A 23,793-nucleotide genomic window follows, 5' to 3' on the forward strand; every position below is an offset into this window, starting at 1 on the left:
TAGTGATCCCTCGCTACGTCGCGATTCGACCATCGCGGATTCACCACTTCGCGGATTTTTTTCATAACGCATGTATATACATATATCGCGGATTTTCCGGAAATTTCAAAAATACCGCGATGTGACCGATGGTGCGAGATTGGAGAAAGTAAGGAAAATTGAATCATGATTGATTTTCAATATAAATGAAACTTTGAGGAGCAACAAAGATGACAAATTCGAAGATAATTTGTATTTTTCCTAACCATACAAACCTTAGCTATTTACAAAGGGTTACCTTTTAGCGCAGCTGAAATGGCGAGCCATTAGAATTTAACGAGGGTGTATTACCCCCGCGCTAGTTAGCAGGGGGGTAGGGGAGTGGTAGCTAGCTACCCCTCCTCCCCCTCACACACAGGTGAATGCTCACTTTCACTTAGAGGTAGGACTTGTCTTGGGGGACAGGGCTGGCGGGCAAATATGTGTAAATAGCTAAGGTTTGTATGGTTAGGAAAAATACAAATTATCTTCAAATTTGTCATTTGTTCCGTAACCGAAATACAAACCACGCTATTTACAAAGGGTGACTTAACCCTTAGGTAGGGTGGAAAGTCCCCAGCCATACTGGCTTTGGCTTTACCCGGGGACTCAGAATCCGAGTAAGTCGCACTCGAGAAAAGGAGTCCCTGCACCTCACAAGTTCCTTGCTCCGCAAGGAACCATGTGGCCTACGTAAGCTTGTGTGTGAAGGAAGAAGTGTGACCCGTCCTAGGCAGTTGACCTGAGTTCCAGAAGGAACTCTGGGTTAGGACGTTCCCAATACCACCTCGTCAGGGTATGGGGGACGCGACAGTATTGACTCAATACTCGGAACACAAGGAAGCATGGTTTACCTGCAGAGGTTTGAGGTCAGCTATGCAGAGACCAGGATGCTGCTTCCCCGTAGAGGGGTTGATGAAGAAAGAAGTAAGGGCCAGACATACTTCTTTCGTTCATGCAGACTAAAACCTGATAACAATGCCCTCAACCTTCTGCTACCTGTCCAAAAAGGAGCCTGAGGTTAGACCAGCTGTTGTGTAGCCACCACAGAGCGATAGAAAACGTATCGAGACTCCTGTGGGTCACGCCCTGCAGGAAGCGGGCTGCGAAGGTCATTAGACGCTTCCAGACTCCAGCTTGTAGCACCTGCGTCACAGAGTAGTATTACTCGAAGGCGAGGGACGTTGCGATGTATCCAACATCGTGCTGTAGGGCGACGTGACTGGGGAGGGTCTGGAGACAGGTCGAGATGAATGTCCTTGACTCCGGGCTGAAGAGGTATACTGGTGACTCTCCCCCATGTCCTCCTTGTGCTCCCAAATCGGCTGCAACTGAGGACAAACTGCAGCTGTTCCCAGCGCTAACCTCTCGATTCCTTTACTGGCAAGAAAGAGAAGGTCTTGGGACATCAGATACAGAATGGAGACTCGAAATCTTGAATGAATCGGACCGAAGGGCCGGGACCCCCAGATTCTGAGTCTAGCCAACAACTCAGGAGCGAGCCTGAATGTTGCCTTCCCCTCTTCCTTAGAAAGGGGGGAGTCGTAAGAGACCAAGAAGATTGCTTACACACTGGCCGTGGCCAGAGTGAGCAGGAGACCCAAGGCGGAATTCAATCCGAGGCCTGTCGTAAAGGGTCTTGAGAAGATCTCTTAAAGGACTAAAAGTCCGAGCCATGCTCCAAGTTGGAGGTCTTCCTCCGACTAGGGCAGGGACGATCGTAGCTTCGCATGAGCGAGGATAGATCCAGCGGGCAGGAAAAAGTTATTCCTTTAAGCCTGAAGGTCAGGGAAAGGCTGAGCGACAGGCTTCATTGCCGAGAGCGGAAAGGAGTTTCCTCCCGCCGAAAGGCAATAAGACCGTTATTGCTGGAGAAGAGGCCTCAAGGGAAGAGGTATATCTCCCACGGCACCAACCACCTTAGACTCTTCACTTTGCCTGGGAGACCCCTGTGGATGACTATCGCAGATGACGCGACCTCCATATCGCGACTGTAGCGGGTTGTCTCTTCTTGAGGAGGAGGCGTAGTGTCTCCAGGCATGAAGCCGAAGCGACGCCCCGGTTCGGGAGAGATGTCGCAGTGTGGTTGCTTGAGTAGTCTGCGCCGTGGGGGAAGCAGAGGGTCCAGAAACCGTTCTGCGCATAGTCCGAGTGGAGCTCTCCCATTGAAAGGTTGACAGACAACCTGGTCTTGTTGAGACCCATTGTCCACAGACAAAAAGGAGGGAAGACGCAGGCGTCGAAGTTGTCCCACCATCACCGGAATGCATCTTGCCAGAGTCTCGGGGTCCGAGACTGGGGGAAAGAATAGCGGAAGCTTGAGGTTCCAAGCTGTTGCGATCAGGTCCCCCAGACCAGTACTTGCTGGTTACCCAAGGTCAAAGACCCCCAGGTACACTCTCTCTACGAGGCTCTGCTCGGATAGTCTGAGAGAACATTCCCCTGCCTGGAATGAGAGAGCCGATGGTGGTATTGAGAGAATCTCAATCATCCCGGTATCTCTACTGCAAGATGTGTAGGTGTGAAAATGCGTCCCCTGCTGGTTAGAATTCGCCAGAATCATGAAGTCGACGCGCACGGGGCGACTCGGCAGGAGCTATAGGATCTGTAGAGGGGCCAGACTAAGGCCCCTAAGCCTGCCTGAATGATGGAGAGGTATCCTTCAGGTCTTGACCATAGGCCTGGACCGGAACATGCCCCCCCCCCCCCCCCCCCTTTCTTTTGACGAGTCCGAGAACCGCATCAAGAATGTGGGGAAAGGACGAGAATATCCACTACCATCAAGAGGCTCCATAGGTCAACACCCATTGCAGGTCTAATAGTTCCGCTGGTCCCATAGGGGCCAGGGAGTCCGGTTAAACATTGCCTGAAGCCACCGGAACTTGGATCGCCCCGCATGGAACTTATCCTGAGGCGACCGTTCGGACTATAGACGGGTCAATGAGGAAAGGAGAACTAGGAAACGTTCCAAGGTAGGGCTGAAAGCTCTGCTTGACTGAGAACAGGTACTGCGACTCTCCTCAGTCTTGCCACAGTCAACCGAAAGGAAGGCTCGGAGGATGTGGTAACAGAATCTGGCGTCCCTAGGTGGTCACCCATCCAAGTACCGACGTTGCTTAACCTCGCTGGACGGACGAGAAGCGGGGTTTCCAACGTGGTAAGGCCGTTGACTCAATATCATGGCCAGATACTCCAGATGTTGAGGCAAAGGAAGAGAAGGCTCCAAGCAAAATACCATGAGCCCACACTCATGGTAAGCATCCGGAAGCTTGTCCCGGCGCTGAAGAAGGTCGAACCCGAGCCTACCAGAGTTGACCAGCCCTCCAAACAGCAGAGGAGGCGGAAGCCTGCACCTGAGCGGCCAAGAGGAAGGCAGGTAGAGTTCTCTGGGGAAACAAACCTGCTATGCCACGGCGGGATAGCCACACTGCATCATAAGTAGGAATACTTGCAGTCTAGGCTGAATTCGACGAGCACCCTGGAAGATGGATGGAATGGAAACTGAAAGTACCCGTCCTTCCGATCCAGGGTTTAAGGAGTCCTGTCGCCTCGTTACCAGTCTGATCGATTCTGCTGGTCTACGCTGGCCGAAGTTTGTTCGACAAACTTGATCAGGGCTGAGAGGTCGACTACGGACATCCCCTCTCAGATCCTTCCTTACAAGAAAGGATCGACTGAGGGGGCCGGGGGTGAAGCCGTCGATGATCCTAAGGAAGACCTTCGCCTAAGGTATGGATCATTCTGCCCAACCGGGCAACTCTGCTGACGCTATGGCATAGAGGTTCAGAGACACTGAATTCGATGACAGAGAAGGCAGGCGCAATATCCTTGGCTGATCACAGAGATTGTGCGGGAATGGGCATCGGGAAGCTGTCATTCGGATGAGTAACCTTAAGCATCCTCCCAGCGAAAAACCTGCAATCCTAGAGTTCGTGAACTCCTTTTTAGGACTATGCCCCCCCGGGGGAGTCTCCCGTGCCATCTGTTCCTGAATGGAGGAAACTGCAATTGGACACCTTGTCCCAGTTGTCGTAGCCGATAACTTAGGCCGACGTGGTTGAAAGAAAAGGGCGCTGGAGCCCTGCAGAGTCTGGAAGAAAGCGTCTTGGAGGAGTGAAACCAGAAGTCGATTTCCTCCGCACAGCAGCTGTCTAAGTCTCTGTCCTTGGGCACAAACAAACTCTTCTCAAGGATGGAAGGGTGTCTGAGGTCGTCGACCTCCACAGATGAGACACCCGAAGGAAGCCCTCAGTCAGCGCGTCCAGATGGTACAACATCGAGCTTGTCCGCAAGTTAGATACTTAACGACGAAAGGCCATGGTGCCTGAGCTTGAGAGGAGGAAAGTACCCCTGATCTTCCTGTAGCTTCCTTGAACCAAACCTCGGGCCGTAAACGAGGAGGGAAAGAACCTGGTAAGCTCCCAGAGGAAGGGGTAAGCAGTCACCCCTTGTCCGATGGAGAAATCTCGAACGGAAAGCCCCCCCGCCAAAAATCCTTCCAGGGAATGACGGGGAAGGGCTAACCCAGGTTCAGGAAAGAGGAGTGTTGCTCAGATCTCCCTTAAGTTTCTCCTATTCTTGCAAGTGCCATGCTCTGCGTTTACGGGGTGAGGCCGTGTTCTGGAAATACGCTCCAGAAGAACTCGCCAGGCTGGCCATGCTGCGAAAACCCCATTGGGAATCGTGGTCGCAATCGCCCTGGATTTCGCGCGACGGTAATTCAAAGATTTTCGCGTGGGCGAACGTGGAAGCGCCCATGCGCGGTAACGCAAACGAAGGTGAGCGAAGGAGCGCAGAAGGAGGGCGAGCGTGGTAGGAAGGGCGAGAGCTGGTGGTCAGCAAGCGATAACCCATAGACGAGCAATGGATACAGCAAGAAATAAGCCGACGTTTGTGCGAAGAAACACTGTAGGTTCGCGCGACGGAACACCATCCGTCCGCGCGATGGAAAAACCGTTGGTTCGCGCGTGGGCGAACATTGGAGAGCATGGGCGCGGACGCGCATGAGCGTAGACGTGCAGGCACGTGGGCGTGTGGGCGCGCAGGTGAATGGTCGCGCAGGTGAGAGCGGTCGCGCGGTCGCGCAGGCGCGCAGGCGAGCGATCGTGAGGGTGGGCAGGTGGATGAGAGCGAGTCCGAGACGGCGAACACAAGCGTTAGCGCGATGGCGAGGAAACGCGCTGCCGCGTGGGCGAGGAAGACCGCTGGCGATATGGATCAACAAGCGATCGGTGGTGAGCTGGTGAGCGCTAACGCGCAGGTTGGCGATGGCGCGTTGTGTTATGCCGACGCGATGGTCGAGCAGCATGCGCAGGTGAGCGATCGTGCGTTGGCGAGCAGTATGCGAAGGTGAGCGATCGCGAGCAGCATGTGCAGAAGGGCGATTGCGCGATGGTGATCAGCATGCGCCTGGTCGCGCGATGGTGATCAGTATGCGCAGGGTCGCGCGATGGTGATCAGCATGCCAGGGTCGCGCGATGGCGATCAGCATGCGCAGGTGGGCGGTCGCGCGATGGCGAGCAGCATCTGCAGGTGGGCGATTGCGCGATGGCGAACAGCATCCGCAGTTGAGGGTCGCGCGATGGTGATCAGCATGCGCAGGGTCGCGCGATGGTGATCAGCATCCGCAGGTGTGCGGTCGCGCGATGGCGATCAGCATCCGCAGTTGAGGGTCGCGCAATGGCGATCAGCATCCGCAGTTGAGGGTCGCGCGATGGCGATCAGCATCCGCAGTTGAGGGTCGTGCGATGGCGATCAGCATCCGCAGCTGAGGGTCGCGCGATGGCGATCAGCATCCGAAGGTGAGGGTCGCGCGATGGCGATCAGCATCCGCAGTTGAGGGTCAAGCGATGGCGATCAGCATCCGCAGTTGAGGGTCGCGCGATGGCGATCAGCATGCGCAGGTGAGCTAGTAGCTGCCGAACCATGTTCCTTCAGAAGTGTTGGAGAACGTTGGCGTGCCGGCTGTAACACACGCGGGCGATCCGGAGATCGCCGAGAGACAGGTGATCGCTGGCGAGCTGATAATCGCTGACGAGCAGAAGGCTACGCGTGGAAGCCTGCGCATAGAAGAAGAGTCCTTGACCCCGACCTGAACTGAAGTTCTAGATCGCGAGGGCGAACGTGGGCGCACAGGGCGCGTAACAGGAACCAACAGGAACAGCAGAGATGATCATCTTGAAAGCGCTGACGAACAGGAGAGCGCTGATGAGCAGAAGAGCGCCTGTGCGCTAACACTGAGCAGGAGCAGGAGAGAACACAGCAGAAGGGCGCGCAGGGAAACCCTGACACGCAAGGGAAGAACCCCCGTGGAGGCAACCCTTTACCCCGAAAGGATCGTTGTCCGCCGGGAGACTGATGTCCGTCGGAAGACCGCTGTCCGTCGGGAAAGACCGTTGTCCGTCGGGAAGACCGTTGCCCGTCGGAAGACGAGATCAGACTGCTGTCCATCTGCACCAAGGCGGAAGATCGAGAAAAAGGAGTTGTAGGCTGCAAACGGAGATCCAAAAAGGTGCCTCAAGCACCCTTTTAGGGAGATGAGAGGCCCTTACGACGAGGCGGACGGTGGGCCTTACGGCGAGGGAGGCCAACAGCAACAGCAACAGATGAAACCTCCGAAGAGGAGTCTCTATGAGTGTACTCTCTCGCGAACGAAAGAGAAACACTTCGTAGAAGAGACTGGTCAGCCAGTGACCTAAAAGGAGCAATCCTCCGAAGAGGAGCTCCTGCAGTTGCCCAGCCCCTTGAGCGAAACTGCAGGTGCGACCGCTCAGCACCAAGAGCATAGTCGCACGAAAAAAAGGCAAGAGAAGAACCCCCCAAAAGGGGAAAAACTCAAGCCTGGACAGGAAAAAACTTCCCTCGGAAGGAAAGTTACCCGCCCAAGGAGGCAAGCCTCCTGAGAGTTCTAAAATGAACTGGAGAGCTGTCCGTCGTCACGGGAGTACTTCCAGTAGAAGGAGACACGCCCCTGACGAAAATACAAGGGGGGAGGCAGCAACAGCCGAATCCCCAGGACTCAACCAGACAGCTCACACCGTTGCCATATTACAGAAACGAACTAGATCGGTAACTGTAAAAAAATAAAACAAATAATATTAGTACACATTCATTCCCCCGGGAAGGCTCCGAAGAGGAATCCCGAGGGAAAGGAAACAAGAATTACACAACAGGCACGTGCCCTCACAACCACTTACACTCACGGAAGGAGAGCTGTAACCAAAACAGAATTATAATTATGTAACTATGTAATTATGTAATTTAAAAATGAATGAACACTAAAGAAATAACGAAAACCCCGAAAGGAATTGTTCTACAAGCTGAAAAACAAAAAACAACTACAATTAGATTCATAACTAATTGAGACAAACGTACGGCGTAGCAACCCCCCCACACGGAAAGGAAGCTACAAGGGCGTAGTAACACGTAGTAAAAGGGTGAACGACCTCAAGAGAGAGAGAGAGAGAAAGACATAAGTCAAACTCGATCGCCACCCATAAAATTACGCCGTGGTGGCCTAACTGCCGAGGACTCCACGTAGATATCGTACACTACACACACAAATCTGAAAAGGAAACTTACTTATTTCTATACTCAAATATATATACAAACATGAAAACATGTTTACATATATATTGAGTAATGAAAAGTAAGCGATTAAGTAAAGACAAAACAAACAATGGCTGCCAAGAGAGGACCAAGACAGAGATGTCTGTCACAGTCCGAGCCAAAAGTGAAAGTGAGCATTCACCTGTGTGTGAGGGGGAGGAGGGGTAGCTAGCTACCACTCCCCTACCCCCCCGCTAACTAGCGCGGGGGTAATACACCCTCGTTAAATTCTAATGGCTCGCCATTTCAGCTGCGCTAAAAGGTAACCCTCTGTAAATAGCGTGGTTTGTATTTCGGTTACGGAACAAATATCATTTGTGAGAGATAGAGAGAGGTAAGGAGTGGGAGGTAGTGAAAAGTAGCCCACAGAGAGAGAGAGAGAGAGAGAGAGAGAGAGAGAGAGAGAGAGAGAGAGAGAGAGAGAGAGAGAGAGAGAGAGAGAGTGTGTGTGTGTGTGTGTTGATTTAAATGTAATAAACAAAAAAATTTGATAGGTTATAACACATTGGTGCTTATTTAATATCAACTGTATACTGTAGACGGTTTAATTAAGTTAAGAAATGGTATAAACAATACTTTGTTAGTGTATTCGTACACTCTCAAGAGCGGCAGCTAGACGTCAGCTGATCTAATCACAGCCAAAAGTAAAACAAAAAGAAGTCAACAATACTCTCGATTTTTAAAACACACGCGGAATTTAAAAACAAAAGTACACGCTTTCTTAATGTGCAATTAACTATTTAAGGAGTAGCAATTTTCTAGAATAAAATTGTTTCCCAAAAAATAGTGGTTTGCTGATGAAATCGGATGCCGTATTTTTAGCAACGATTGAAATGGATGTAAACTCGGCCTAATTTTTTCGTTTCATATTTAATTGACACTAAGAAAACTAATTTTAGTTTCTTCATCTATATGTAAGTATTGTATAACATGAGAGAGAGAGAGAGAGAGAGAGAGAGAGAGAGAGAGAGAGAGAGAGAGAGAGAGAGAGAGAGAGAGAGAGAGAATGAATCAGCTGTTGTAGTCGAAATGCCGTGTTTTTGTTTCGTGAGAATTTCATCGCCACGACTATAACAACAACATACTGTACTGAACTTTACAGTATTATACAGACTACTGTACTGTATTATGATAAAGTAAAATATTTGTAATAACCTATTTTATATGAAATGGGGCTATTTTTTTTGTTTAAAATTTACATTTACGTACGTAAAACAATCTCTCTCTCTCTCTCTCTCTCTCTCTCTCTCTCTCTCTCTCTCTCTCTCTCTCTCTCTCTCTCTCGTAAATTGTTTTCCTGCTTTGCTACGTATGTATGATTTTATATAGATACGGTAAATAATATTTGTAATAACATATTTTCTAAAAGCTTTTACTGTAATATTATTACCAATGTTTTACTTAATTTTTCTTAGGACTTCCAAATGAAATGTTATTCTTTATGACGCCGCCTGAAACGACGGCGTCATAAAGTACGCTCAGTAAACAACCACGCTCAGTAAACAAACGAAGGCATTTAACGTGCATGATGAAAGTGATAAATAATGATTTATCACTTTCATCATGCACGTTAAATGCCTTCGTTTGTTTACTGAGCGTGGTTGTTTACTGAGCGTACTTTATGACGCCGTCGTTTCAGGCGGCGTCATAAAGAATAACATTTCATTTGGAAGTCCTAAGAAAAATTAAGTAAAACATTGGTAATAACAAAATCAACATACTGTACTGAATAATCAATATAATCGATGCAAAAACTAACCTATACATAGATGTGTAAATGCGTTTGTTTCTTCATTATGATCAGAGATAAACTAAACAAAACATTGATTGCCAATTTTTATCGTGCTTTTTGGCGTGTTTAGGAAACGCATGATATAAAATCGCCTTTAATATTTGTGCCTGTTTTAGTTTAGGGTACTGTAGTACATGCATTAAGTGTTCTGTACATTAAAGGGTAGTTTGTTAACAGTACTACATACAAGGGAAGGTTTTAAAAGTCTGAATATACATGTTAAATAAATACGTAAATATGGTGTCACTACTTCGCGGATTTTCACCTATCGCGGTCGGGTCTGGAACCTATCTACCGCGATAAACGAGGGCTCACTGTATATATATATATATATATATATATATATATATATATATATATATATATATATATATATATATATATATATATATATATATATATATATCACCGATAATGGGGGACCCCCAGTGGGAACTCGGGGTTTTGGGTGGGGAAAATATACTGGGGAAACAGTATATAGTGGTAAAACAAGCCTTTTCTTCTCTATACATTACCTTCTTGGATGTATAATAAACCGATCAAAAAATATGCTAATTATCTATATCCTATACTAACGGTACATTTTTCATTTATTTGTTGACATTCTACGGGTCGGTTGTAGTCGCTCTCGTTCGTTCGTTAGTACATAGCAGGTTTCGACCTTCTGTGCATAAACTCCTCCCACCTGCGCATAAACTCCGCCTCCACCAATAGGATTTCTTCTTCTCTTATGACCCCTCCCCATTTGCGGTTGAAATGAAGGTCAAATTCGATTAAATCACGTCATTAACTACAGGAAAACATATATTTTTTGTTCGAAATGAGAATCTGTAATACAGTACAACTTTACCAAAAGGACAACAGTCTTACCTTTCCTGGGGCAATATGAAATAAGGACATTATCCTCATAGTATCCTCTGATGGTGGAATATACTATGTGATTTTTTTTTGGATTTACAAATTCAGCAGAAAGTTCTTTCCTATTTTTATGAACAGTTCCTACTATAGTCTGACCTCGAGAAATTAACTCTTTAGCTAAGGGCACACTGCAAACGAAACTATCACATGTTATGTTCCTTCCTTTCAAGCCATCAGTCAGCTGTAGTACCACACACTTTCCTTGTTCTCGTTCAGCTGCTTCACCATGTTTTCGATCAAGGTAAACTTCTGCATTCCACAGATAACTTGTTTCAGAGTCACAAGCAGCCCAGACTTTTATCCCATACCTATCTGGCTTAGAAGGAATGTACTGACGAAATGGATATCTTCCTCTAAATGGAACAAGCATTTCATCACTTGAGATGGTTGATGATACATTGAACATAAGTGGAAGCTTTTCAACCCATTTATCCCAAATATCTCTTATAGCTGCCAGCTTGTCATGACGTCTTCTTGGGTTTCAAGTTGTTTTGTCATTAAAATGAACATAATTTGAAATTTACAAGAAGTTTTTTAGACATTGTTGCTCTATATATTGGCCGACCATAAGAGTCATCCCACAAACTTCTAAGGGACACGTGACGAGATTTATACAGGCCAGCTAAGATACGCAACCCATAAAAAGCCTTCAATTCATTCATATTGCAAACATTTCCTCCAGTCACCCTATTTGCTTCCTTATTTGTCATTTCAAGAATTATTTTGAAAATGTCTTCAGTTATGAAAAGGTTAAATGCAGATACTACATCATTAGTGATTCTTGAGGCTGCATATCGGGTAATCCCAGGTGTTTGAGAGATTACATTCCTAGCACATCGTCTACCAGCTGAGGAGCATTGTCCATCTCTCGGTATTATTGTACTGTATTACAGGGCAATGTAACCTAGGGAAAAAGGAACGATTTTCAATAGAAAAAATTCCGCTCTCTTCGAAAATGATACTCGTTCCTGTCGTAAATGAATAGTTTCAGAAATATATATGTATCTAAATCCACCGATAATGGGGGACCACCTTTGGGAACCCGGGGTTTTGGGTGGGGAAAACTTACTGGAGAAACGGTATATAATGGTAAAATAAGCCTTTCCTTCTCTATATATTACCGTCTTGGATGCGTAATAAACCGATGAAAAAATACGGTAATATTGAGCTGACAATCTAACATTAGCAATGTTAGCGTAACATGCTAAAATTAGCAGTATTTTTCATTTATTTGTTGACATTCTACTGGTCGGTTGCAGTCACTCTCATTCGTTTGTACATAGCAGGTTTCGACCTTTTGTGCATAAACTCCTCCCACCTGCGCACAGACTCCTCCTCCACCAATAGGATTTCTTCTTCTCAACATGACAAATTCGGAGATAATTTGTATTTTTCCTAACCATACAAACCTTAGCTATTTACATTGGGGTTTACCTTTTAGCGTAGCTGAAATGGCGAGCCATTAGAATTTAATGAGGGTGTATTACCCCCGCGCTAGTTAGCAGGGGGGTAGGGGAGTGGTAGCTAGCTACCCCTCCCCCCCTCACACACCGGTGAACTGCTTCACTTCACTTAGAGGTAGGACTTGTCTTGGGGGACAGGGCTGCTGGGCAAATATGTGTAAATAGCTAAGGTTTGTATGGTTAGGAAAAATACAAATTATCTTCAAATTTGTCATTTGTTCCGTAACCGAAATACAAACCACGCTATTTACATTGGGTGACTTACCCCTTAGGAAGGGTGGAAAGTCCCCAGCCATACTGGCTTTGGCTTTACCCGGGGACTCAGAATCAGAGTGAGTCGCACTCGAGAAAAGGCGTCCCTGCACCTCACAAGTTCCTTGCTCCGCAAGGAACCGTGTGGCCTACATAAGCTTGTGTGTGAAGGAAGAAGTGCGACCCGTCCTGGGCAGTTGACCTGGAGTTCCAGAAGGAACTCTGGGTTAGGACGTTCCCAATACCACCTCGTCAGGGTATGGGGGACGCGACAGTATTGACTCAATACTCGGAACACAAGGAAGCATGGTTTACCTGCAGAGGTTTGAGGTCAGCTATGCAGAGACCAGGATGCTGCTTCCCCAGTAGAGGGGACAATGAAGAAAGAAGTAAGGGCCAGACATACTTCTTTCGTTCATGCAGACTAAAACCTGATAACAATGCCCTCAACCTTCTGCTACCTGTCCAAAAAGGAGCCTGAGGTTAGACCAGCTGTTGTGTAGCCACCACAGAGCGATAGAAACGTATCGATACTCCTGTGGGTCACGTCCTGCAGGAAGCGGGCTGCGAAGGTCATTAGACGCTTCCAGACTCCAGCTTGTAGCACCTGCATCACAGAGTAGTACTACTCGAAGGCGAGGCACGTTGCGATGTATCCGACATCGTGCTGTAGGGCGACGTGATGTAGGAGGGTCTGGATTCAGGTCGAGATGAATGTCCTTGACTCCGAGCTGAAGAGGTATACTGGAGACTCTCCCGTGTCCTTCCTGTGCTCCCAAGCCGGCTGCACGTGAGGACAAACTGCAGCTGTTCCCAAGGATAACCCCTCGATTCCTTTACTGACAAGGAGAAGGTTTGGGTCATCTGATACAGAATGGTGACTCGAAATCTTGAAGGAGTTGGACCGAAGGGCCGGGACCCCCAAAATTCTGAGTCTAGCAAACAACTCAGGAGCGAACCTGAATGTTGCCTTCCCCTATCTCTTAGAAAGGGTGGAGTCGTACGAGACCAAGAAGATTGCTTACACACTGGCCGAGGCCAGAGTGAGCAGGAGCACCGTCCCCCAAGGCGGAATACGATCAGAGGCCTGATGTAATGGTTCTTGAGAAGATCTCTTAAGGGACTAAAAAGTCCGAACCATGCTCCATGGAGGAGGTCTCACTCCGACTGGGGGCAGGGACGTTTGCAGCTTCGCATGAGCGAAGAAAGGTCCAGCGGGAAGGAAAAAGTCTATTCCTTTCAGCCTAAAGGCCAGAGAAAGGCTGAGCGACAGGCTTCATTGCCGAGAACGGAAAGAAGTTTCCTCCTGCCGAAAAGCAATAAGTCCGTTATTGCTGGGGAAGAGGCCTCAAGGGAAGAGGTATCTCTCCCACGACACCAACCACAGAAGACTCTCCACTTCGCCTGGTCGACCCCTGCGGATGACTATCGCAGGTGATGCGACCTCCGCTCCGCGACTGTAGCGGGTTGTCTCTTCTTGAGGAGGCGGCGTAGTGTCTCCAGGCGCGAAGCCGAAGCGATGCCACGGCTCGTGAAAGATGTTGTAGTGTGGTTGTTTGAGTAGCCTGTGCCGTGGGAGAAGCTCTCCTGGGAGTTCCGTCAGGGGAAGCAGAGGGTCCGGAAACCGTTCCGCGTATAGTCACAGTGGAGCTCTCAGGGCCATCGAAAGGTTGACAGACAACCTGGTCTTGTTGAGACCCATTCTCAACAGACAACAATGGTGGGAAGACGCAGGCGTCGATGTTGTCCCACCATCACCGGAAAGCATTTTGCCAAAGAGTCTTGGGGTCTGAGACTAGGGGGAAGAACAGCAGAAGCTTGATGTTCCAGGCTGTCACGATCAGGTCCCTCAGGCCAGGACTTGCTGGCTACTCAAGGCCAAAGACCCCCAGGTACCCTCTATCTGCGAGGCTCTGCTCAGATAGTCGGAGAGAACATTCCTCTGCCCGGAATGAGCGAGCCGATAATGGTATAGAGAGGACCTCGGATCATCTCAGTATCTCTACTGCAAGATGCAAAGGTATGAAAATGCGTCCCTTGCTGGTTGGAATACGCCAGTACCATGAAGTCGTCGCGCACGGAGCGACTCGGCAGGAACTGTAGGATCTGTAGAAGGGCCAGACTACGGCCCCTAAGCCTGCCTGAATGATGGAGAGGTATCCTTCAGGTCCTGACCATAGGCCTGAACCGGAACATGCCCCCCCCCCCCTTCTTTGACGAGTCCGAGAACAGCATCAAAAGTGGGGAAAGGACAAGAATATCCACTCCCATCAAGAGGTTCCATAGGTCAACACCCATTGCAGGTCTAAACATTCCGCTGGTCCCATAGGGGCCAGAAAGTCCGTTTAATCGTTGCTTTGATACCACCGGAACTTGGGCTGCCCCACAGGGAACTTATCCTGAGGCAACCGTTCGGGACTTTAGACGGGTCAATGAGGAAAAGACACCCAGGAAACGTTCCAAGGTAGGGCTGAAAGCTCGGCTTGACTGAGAACAGGTACTGCGACTCTCCTCAGCCTTGCCACAGTCAACTGAAGGGAAGGCTCGGAGAAGGAGGCAACAGCATCTGGCGTACCCAGGCGGCCACCCATCCAAGTACTGACCAGCCCAACGTTGCTTAACTTCGCTGATCGGACGAGAAGCGGTGTTTCCAACGTGGTAAGGCCGTTGACTCAATATCATGGCTAGATACCCCAGATGTTGAGGCAGAAGTAGAGAAGGCTCCTAGCAAATTACCATGATCCCTCATTCATGGTAAGGACCCGGAAGCCTGTCCCGGCGTCGAAGAAGGTCGAACCCGAGCCTACTGGAGTTGACCAGACCTCCAAAAGGCTAAGGAGGCGGAAGCCTGCTCCTGAGCGGCCCTGAGGAAAGCAGGGAGAGTTCTTTGGAGAAAATCCTGCGATGCCGCGGCGGGATCGCCACACCGCATCTTAAGTCTAGGCTGAATTCCAAGAGCTTCCTGGAAGATGGATGGAATGGAAACTGGAAGTACCCGTCCTTCCGATCCAGGGCCTAAGGAGTCCTGCTGCCTCGTTACCAGTCTGATCGATTCTGCTGTCCCACGCTGGACGAAGTTTGTTCGACAAACTTGAACAGAGCTGAGAGGTCGACCACGGAATTCCCGTCTCAGATGCTTTCCTACAAGAAAGGATCGACTGAAGAAGCCAGGGGGTGAAGCCGTCGACAATCCTATGGAGGACCTTCTCCTAAGGCACGGATCATTCTGCCCAAACGGGAAAAACTCTTGCCGACCCCATGGCATAGAGGTTCAATGACACTGAATTCGCTGACAGAGACGGAGAAATGGTAAGAGCGAGGTGCGATATCCTTGGCTGATCATGGAGATCGTGTAGGAATCGGCATCGGGAAGCTGTTATCCCTTAGACATCCTCCCAGCGTGAGACCCGCAAGGGGGGGTTGCCAATCCTAGAGTTTGTGAACTCTGCCGCTCCCTCTAGGATTATGCCCCCCCAGGAGAGCTTCCCGTGCTATCTGTCCCTGACAGGAGGGGACTGCTATTAGACACCTTGTCTTAGCTGCCGTAGCCGGTCCGATAACTTAGGCCGACGAGGCTGAAAGAAGAGGCGCTGGAGGCCTGCAGGGTCTGGAAGAAAGCGCCTTGGAGGAGTGAAAACGGAAGTCGACTTTCTCCGCACAACCGCTGTCCATGTCTCTGTCCTTGGGCACAAACAAGCTCTTCCCAAAGATGGAAGAGTGTCTGAGCTTGTCGACATCCACGGATGAGACACTCGAAAGGAAGCCCTCGGACACTGCGTCTAGATGGTCCAACCTCGAGCTTGCCCGCAAGATCGAAACTTGGCGACGAAACGCCAAGGTGCTAAAGCCCGAGAGGAGGAAAGTACCCATGACCTTCCTGGAGCTTCCTTGTACAAAACCTCAGGTCGCAACCGAGGAGGGAAAGGACCTGGTAAGCCCCTTCCACGAGATGGAGAAGAGGAAGGGGTAAACCAGTCGGTGCTATGTAAATTCCACCCACGAAAATTCCACCCACGAACATTCCTCCCACCAAATTCCACCCACGTCAAGTTCCACCCACGGAAATTCCACCCACAAAGAATTTCTACTTCTTATCTTTCATGTATGTTTAATCATAAAAGTGAGGTTGAAATGACTATAATACGTGTGGGAAAGGTAACACAGACAATTTTTAAAACATTAAATAATATTTATTTATTGTATCCATTGAAAGTGAGTTTGAAATTACTATTATTCGTATGGGAAAGGAAACACAATTTTTAAAACATAAAATAATAGTTATTGATTGTATCCATTGAAAGTGAGGTTGAAATTACTCTTATACATATGGTAAAGGAAACAGACAATTTTTAATACATAAAATAATATTTATTGATTGTATCCATTACGTATTGCAACCTATGCAAAATTAAAATTCAAACAAAAGAATTTAAATTTATTTAACCATGCAAGTTATGTGCTATACCTTTTAGAAATTCTAATATGCATGATGGCTCATAATTTTCTACAAGATTTATAAGTCTCTTATTTATAGACTTATATTTCTTTCTTTTCTGAACCTCGTCTCCTTTTAGTTTGGGTTAGAGCTTACTCTTTTTGGAGTGATGAGCAAAGTGTCCATAAATTTGGATGGATACTTGTTAACGACGTTCTTAGAGCACTATTAAAACCTTCCACATGATTGTTTGTCCTCGGTACGTTATTTAGAGTACGCTCATGTACATTCCACATTTCGATAGGGAAAAGAGGTTCAACTCTCCGTCTCCGTTCACCTCTTCCACGTTGGACACCTTAAGACCATTCTAAATATACCAAAAGTAAAAAATGCTTGAGTAAATATACCAACAGGAAAAGGCTTCTGTAAATATGCCAAAAAGGAAATACACTTCTTATTATACACTTCTTTAATATAAACAAACAACTGTTTCAAGAATAGCCTGAAGGATAGTGATGGTTTAACGAAGATAGTTCTTTAAAATAAACAAACAACTGTTTCAATACTAGTCTGTAGGATGGTGATTGTTTAACGAAGATAGTTGTTTAAAATAATCACCCACAATATATATATATATATATATATATATATATATATATATACAATGTGTATATATATATATATATATATATATATATATATATATATATATATATATATATATATACACACATTGTATATATATATATATATATATATATATATATATACAATGTGTGTATATATATATATATATATATATATATATATATATATATATATATATATATATATATATACATATATATATATATATATATATATATATATATATATATATATATATATATATATATATATATATATATATACACACATTGTATATATATATATATATATATATATATATATATATATATATATATATATATATATATATATAGTAAAAAAAGTTGTTAACATTTAAACCTTCAGTTATTGATATGAAATAAACAAAGTTTCATTTAGTGTAATGATTAAATAAATGAAAGAAAATAAAAAATATAGAAAATATGGGTGGAACTTTCGTGGGTGGAATTTTACATGGGTGAAATTTTCGTGGGTGGAATTTGGTGGGTGGAATTTTCTTGGGTGGAATTTTCGGACCACGAAACCAGTCACCCCTTGCCCGACGGAGAAATCTCGAACGGAAAGCTCCCTGGCAAGACCCTTCCAGGGAATGACGAGGAAGGGCTAACCCAAGTTCTGGAAAGAAGAATGTTGCTCAGACCTCCCTGAAGATTCTTCCTGCTCTTGCATGTGCCATGCTCTGCATTTACGGGGTGAAGACCGTGTTCTGGAAATACGCTCCAGAAGACTCGCCATGCTGGCCATGTTGCGAAACCCCGACGGGAATCGTGGTCGCAATCGCCCTGGCGCTCGCGCGATGGTAAATCAATGGTTTGCGCGTGGCCGAACGTGGAAGCGCCCGTGCGCGGGCACGCAAGAGCGCAGACGAAAGTGCGCGAGGGAGCGCAGAAGGAGGGCGAGCGTGGTAGGAAGGGCGAGAGCTGGTGGTCGGAATCCGAAAGTTCACAGGCGAGCGATGACCCGTAGGCAAGACATGGATACTGCAGGAATCAAGCCGACGTTCGCGCGATGGAACACCGTAGGCTCGCACGATGGAACACCGTCAGTTCGCGCGACAGAACACCGTCGGTTCGCGCGACGGAACACCGTTGGTACGCGCAATGGAATACCGTTGGTTCGCGTGGGCGAACATTGGAACGCATGTGCGCGGGCGCGTGGGCGAGCGGTCGCGCGGGCACGTGGGCGTGTGGACGCGCAGGCACGTGGGCGCGGGTGAGAGCAGGCGGTCGGGAGACCGATGGCGCGTAGGCGGGCGATGGCGCGTAGGCGGGCGATGACGCGTCTTTGGCGAGCGATGGCCCGCAGGCGAGTGAAGGCGCGTTGGCGAGTGGTGGTGCGTTAACAAAACGCTAGCGCGCAGGTGAAGAATCGCGCGGGCGCGTAGGCGATCGCTAACGCGTAAGAGACTAGGGATGGTTAGCGCGCATCGCGCTAATAGAAGGCGCGCAGGTGCATCAGGCAGGTGAGCGCTGAAGCAAGCTGTTAATCAGGCGATCCTGGACGGTCAGGAAAAACCGTTGGCGCCCATTGGTGCGTGGCAGGAAAGGGCGCGCCGATGTGCGCTGGCGATTGAAGAAAGCTGGCGCACAGAAGGACAGAAGTAAAGGTGAGCGCTGGCGAGCAGGAGGAAGATCTACAGCAAGACTCTGCTACCGGAGATCGTGGTCCACAGCAGGCGAGCGCTAAATCGCTACTGATGGTGTCCAGGGGAACTGTCACGCGTGGCAGATCGATGGCGATCGTTGACGCGCAGGAGATCGCTGACGAGCAGGCGAACGTTGACGCGTCTGTGGTCGCTGGCGAGCTGGTGATCACTGGCGAGCAGAAGGCAACGCGTGGAATCCTGTGCGTAGAAGAAGAGTCCTTGACCAAGACCTGAACCGAAGTTCTAGATTGCGCGGGCGAACGTGGGCGCGTAACAGGAACCAACAGGAACAGCAGAGACGATCATCAGGAGAGCGCTGACGAACAGGAGAGCGCTGGCGAACAGGAGAGCGCTGGCGAACAGGAGAGCGCTGGCGAACAGGAGAGCGCTGGCGAACAGGAGAGCGCTGGCGAACAGGAGAGCGCTGGCGAACAGGAGAGCGCTGGCGAACAGGAGAGCGCTAGCCATCAGGAAAAACGCTGATGAGCAGGAGAGCGCCTGTGTGCTAACACTGAGCAGGAGAGCGCCTGTGCGCTAACACTGAGCAGGAGAGAACACTGCAGAAGGGCGCGCAGGGGAACCCTGACACGCAAGGGAAGCAACCCCGTGGGAGGCAACCCTTTGCCCCGAAGGGACCATTGTCTGTCGGGAGACCGATGTCCGTCGGAAGACCGTTGTCCGTCGGAAGACCGTTGCCCGTCGGAAGACGAGGTCAGACTGCTGTCCATCTGCACCAGGGGCGGAAGGTCAAGAAGAAGGAGTTGCAGACTGCATACGGAGATTCAACAAGGCGCCTCTTAGCACCCTTATAGGGAGATGGGAGGCCCTTACGACGTACCGGACGGTGAGCTTTACGGCGAAGGCGGCCAACAGCAACAACAGCAGAAGAGTCCTCCAAAGAGGAGTCTCTATGAGTGTACTCTCTCGCGAACGAAAGAGAAACACTTCGTAGAAGAGACGGGTCAGCCAGTGACCTAAAAAGAGCAATCCTCCGAAGAGGGGCTCCTGCAGTTGCCCAGCCCCTTGAGCGTAACTGCAGGTGCGACCGCTCAGCACCAAGAGCATAGTCGCACGAAAAAAGGCAAAAGAAGAACCCCCACAGGGGAAAAACTCAAGCCTGGACAGGAAAACTTCCCTCGAAAGGAAAGTTCCCCACCCAAGGAGGCGAGCCTCCTGAGTGTTCTGAAAGGAACTGGAGAGCTGTCAATCATCACGGGAGTACTTCCAGGAGAAGGAGACACGCCCCTGACGAAGGTCTATAGGGGAGGCAGCAACAGCCGAATCCCCAGGCCTTAACAAGACAGCTCACTCCGTTGTCACATTACAGAAACGAACTAGATCGGTAACTGTGGAAAATAAAAACAAAAATCATTAATTAACACTCATTCCCCCGGGAAGGCTCCGAAGAGGAATCCCGAGGGAAAGGAACACAAGAATTACACAACAGGTACGTGCCCTCACAACCACTTACACTCACGGAAGGAGAGCTGTAACCAAAACAGAATTATAACAATTATAATTATGTAACTATGTAATTATGTAATTTAAAATTGAATGAACACTAAAGAAAGAACGAAAACCCCAAAAAGGAATCGTTCTACAAAGCTTTAAAATCAACAAACACAATTATATTCATAAACTAATTGAGACAAAACGTACAGCATAGCAACACCACCCACACGGGAAGGAAGCTACTCAGAAGTAGTAAAAGTAACGTAGTAAAAGGGTGAACGACCTCAAGAGAGAGAGAGAGAGAAAGACCGTAGTCAAACTCGATCGCGACCCATGAAATTACACCATGGTGGCCTAACTGCCGAGGGCCCCACGGAGATATCGTACACTCCACACACAAGCACAAACTCTGAAAAGGAAACTTACTGATTTCTATACTCAAATACTGTATATACATAAACACGAAAAAATGTTTACATATATATTGAGTAAAAGAAAAGTAAGTGATTAAGTAAAGACAAAACAAATAATGGCCGCCAAGCGAGGACGAAGACAGGCACGTCTGTCCATCGTCCGAGCCAAAAGTGAAGTGAAGCAGTTCACCGGTGTGTGAGGGGGGGAGGGGAAGCTAGCTACCACTCCCCTATCCCCCGCTAACTAGCGCTGCGGTAATACACCCTCGTTAAATTCTAATGGCTCGCCATTTCAGCTACGCTAAAAGGTAAACCCCAATGTAAATAGCGTGGTTTGTATTTCGGTTACGGAACAATGCCAAATTTAACTATTCGACTTCACCTGCTTTATTCAAGTAGCCTATATGACTTGATCCAGTACAACTATACCCTTCCTTTTATGTAATACCCTCATATACATATTACATTTGACCCCAGTATTACTCGTTTTATTATCCGATACCTTATAAAATCACCTAATTTTATATTCCCATTAAATATTATTTATCATACACTCCATTTTATCTTGCTATATTACTTTTATACATTTTGTTATTACCTTGTCACGCCGCGATTTCACATAAATACTTGCTCTGGACAAGTTTCCCATTCTAGTTCATTCATGTTTACCCTCTACACTCCGTTGTTTTTCCGTTAACCAATCACGAACCCATACGTATTGAAAGTTTTCACAGGGGGTGGGGGTTAATATTTCCCTAGCCCATTCCCTTATCTCTTCAAGTGTTCTTTTCATACCCCTTCCAACAATTCCTTTTGCGTGGAAACCTTTGTCCTTGTCAGGTCTTTGTTATTTCAGGTGAGGTTTTTTTTTCATATTTTGCAATGGAAGTTATAGAAATACTTAAAAGCATTTGCTAAATTTCATCGGGAATTTTTTGATACGTCAATCAATCTTGATAATTTCCTTGAATCACATAATGTAATAACCCAATGCTTAGTGTCCCAAGTGCCGTTCATAGAAATTAAGACGTCATAGTCTCAACACCACGGTGATCCACAAGTTTCGTAGTCCAGGTCATAAAAGTAAGTTAATAATTTCTTTAATTCAAATGTTTTTAGCGTGCGCAGCCCAACATTACCGCTTACAGTACCAGTACAAGTTTGTGATCTGGGAACTACTAGGTTAGGTTAGGTGGGTTTGTTAGATTCTATACCCTTTTGTACCCTTTTATATATTGTGTAAAGGGTATATGGAAAAATGCTTTAAAATACATATTAGCGTAGCATTGCTAATGTTAGCAATGTCAGCGTAACATTGCTAACGTTAGCGTAACATTGCTAATGTTAGCGTGCACAGTACATAAGTTCTTGATGAGTGAAGTGAGGACGGAATTTGAACAAGAACCATTATATTTGAACATTTTAACAGAAAATATGTTTTCCTGTAAAAATAACGTGATATAACCGGTTTTCACCTTCATTTCATTCGCAACAACAGCAACCCGTTCGGCTACTTGAAGTTAGTCGAACTGGTTGTTCTGTTTGTTTGCAGTTGAAATGAAGGTCAAATTCAGTTAAATCATGTCATTTCCTACAGAAAAACATGGTATTATTACAGTTTCAACCATTATGGGAAATCTATTATATTAATATTTTTCCCGAGTAAAGCATGTGATAACAAAACACTTCTTCTCAATACATTGTTGTCGCTAATGCATACTTACAGAGAAGTATGGGCACGCAAGGTAGCTCTTGTTAGTTTGTATATCTGTTTTCATCTTACTTGGCTCCTCTCCATTGCGTAATGTGACAATATTTGCTTGAATGCGCATTTCCTCCTCCCTCTAATGTCGCTCCTCCAATCAAAATATTACTGGGATCTTTTCAAGAGTTATTATTGGCTTCCTGCTAGTAATGTCGTTCTTCCAATGAAATATGTTATTTTCATTAGTAAAATAAATTTTTGAATATACTTACCCGATAATCATGTAGCTGTCAACTCCGTTGCCCGACAGAATTCTACGGGAGGGATACGCCAGCTATCACTATACTAGAAGGGGGTGTACTCACCAGCGCCACCTGTGGCCAGGTACTGCAGTACTTCTTGTTGACACCACCTCACTTTTTCCTCGGTCCACTGGTTCTCTATGGGGAGGAAGGGTGGGTCAATTAAATCATGATTATCGGGTAAGTATATTCAAAAATTTATTTTACTAATGAAAATAACATTTTTCAATATTAAACTTACCCGATAATCATGTAGCTGATTCACACCCAGGGGGGTGGGTGAAAACCAGTGTACATGACTAAAGGATAGCTAAGTATCCCGTATTTCATATAATCAGTTATTTCAGAATAACAATGAAATAATAAGTACCTGGTAAGGAAGTCGACTTGAACCGTTACTCTGCCTTTATTAAGTTCGTCTTCCTTACTGAGCGCAGCGTTCCTCTTAGGAGGCTGAATCAACTCTAAGGTGCTAAAGTATACAGGGCTGCAACCCATACTAAAGGACCTCTACACAACCTCTAACCCAGGCGCTTCTCAAGAATGAATTGACCACCCGCCAAATCAAAAAGGATGCGGAAGGCTTCTTAGCCTACCGTAACAACCCAAAAAACAACAATAAAAGCATTCAAGAGAAAGGTTAAAAAAGGTTATGGGATTAAGGGAATGTAGTGGCTGAGCCCTTACCTACTACTGCACTCGCTGCTACGAATGGTCCCAGGGTGTAGCAGTTCTCGTAAAGAGACTGGACATCTTTAAGATAAAATGATGCAAACACTGACTTGCTCCTCCAATAAGTTGCATCCATAATGCTCTGCAGAGAACGGTTCTTATTAAAGGCCATCGAAGTGGCTACGGCTCTCACTTCGTGGGTCCTTACCTTCAGCAAAGCAAGGTCTTCATCCTTCATGTGAGAATGGGCTTCTCTAATCAGAAGCCTTATAAATACGAAACTCCGTTTTTGGACATGGGCATCGAAGGTTTCTTGATTGCACACCATAAGGCTTCTGACTGTCCTCGTATAGGTTTTGACCTATTAAGATAATATTTCAGAGCTCTGACAGGGCAAAGAACTCTTTCTAGCTCGTTACCTACCATGTTGGAAAGGCTAGGAATTTCAA

At 47.1% G+C, this 23,793-nt stretch overlaps 1 protein-coding gene and 1 pseudogene across 1 annotated transcript in view; both read right to left on the reverse strand.

The window, feature by feature from the left end:
* Positions 1 to 23,793, reverse strand: part of LOC137621786 (Golgi pH regulator-like) — a 198,238-nt gene that overhangs the window by 108,271 nt on the left and 66,174 nt on the right. The window lies entirely within an intron of this gene.
* On the reverse strand, positions 14,606 to 14,723 carry LOC137622123 (5S ribosomal RNA; annotated as a pseudogene).

The sequence above is a fragment of the Palaemon carinicauda genome, chromosome 28 (assembly GCF_036898095.1).
Source record: "Palaemon carinicauda isolate YSFRI2023 chromosome 28, ASM3689809v2, whole genome shotgun sequence".
Classification (NCBI taxonomy): Eukaryota; Metazoa; Arthropoda; class Malacostraca; order Decapoda; family Palaemonidae; genus Palaemon; species Palaemon carinicauda.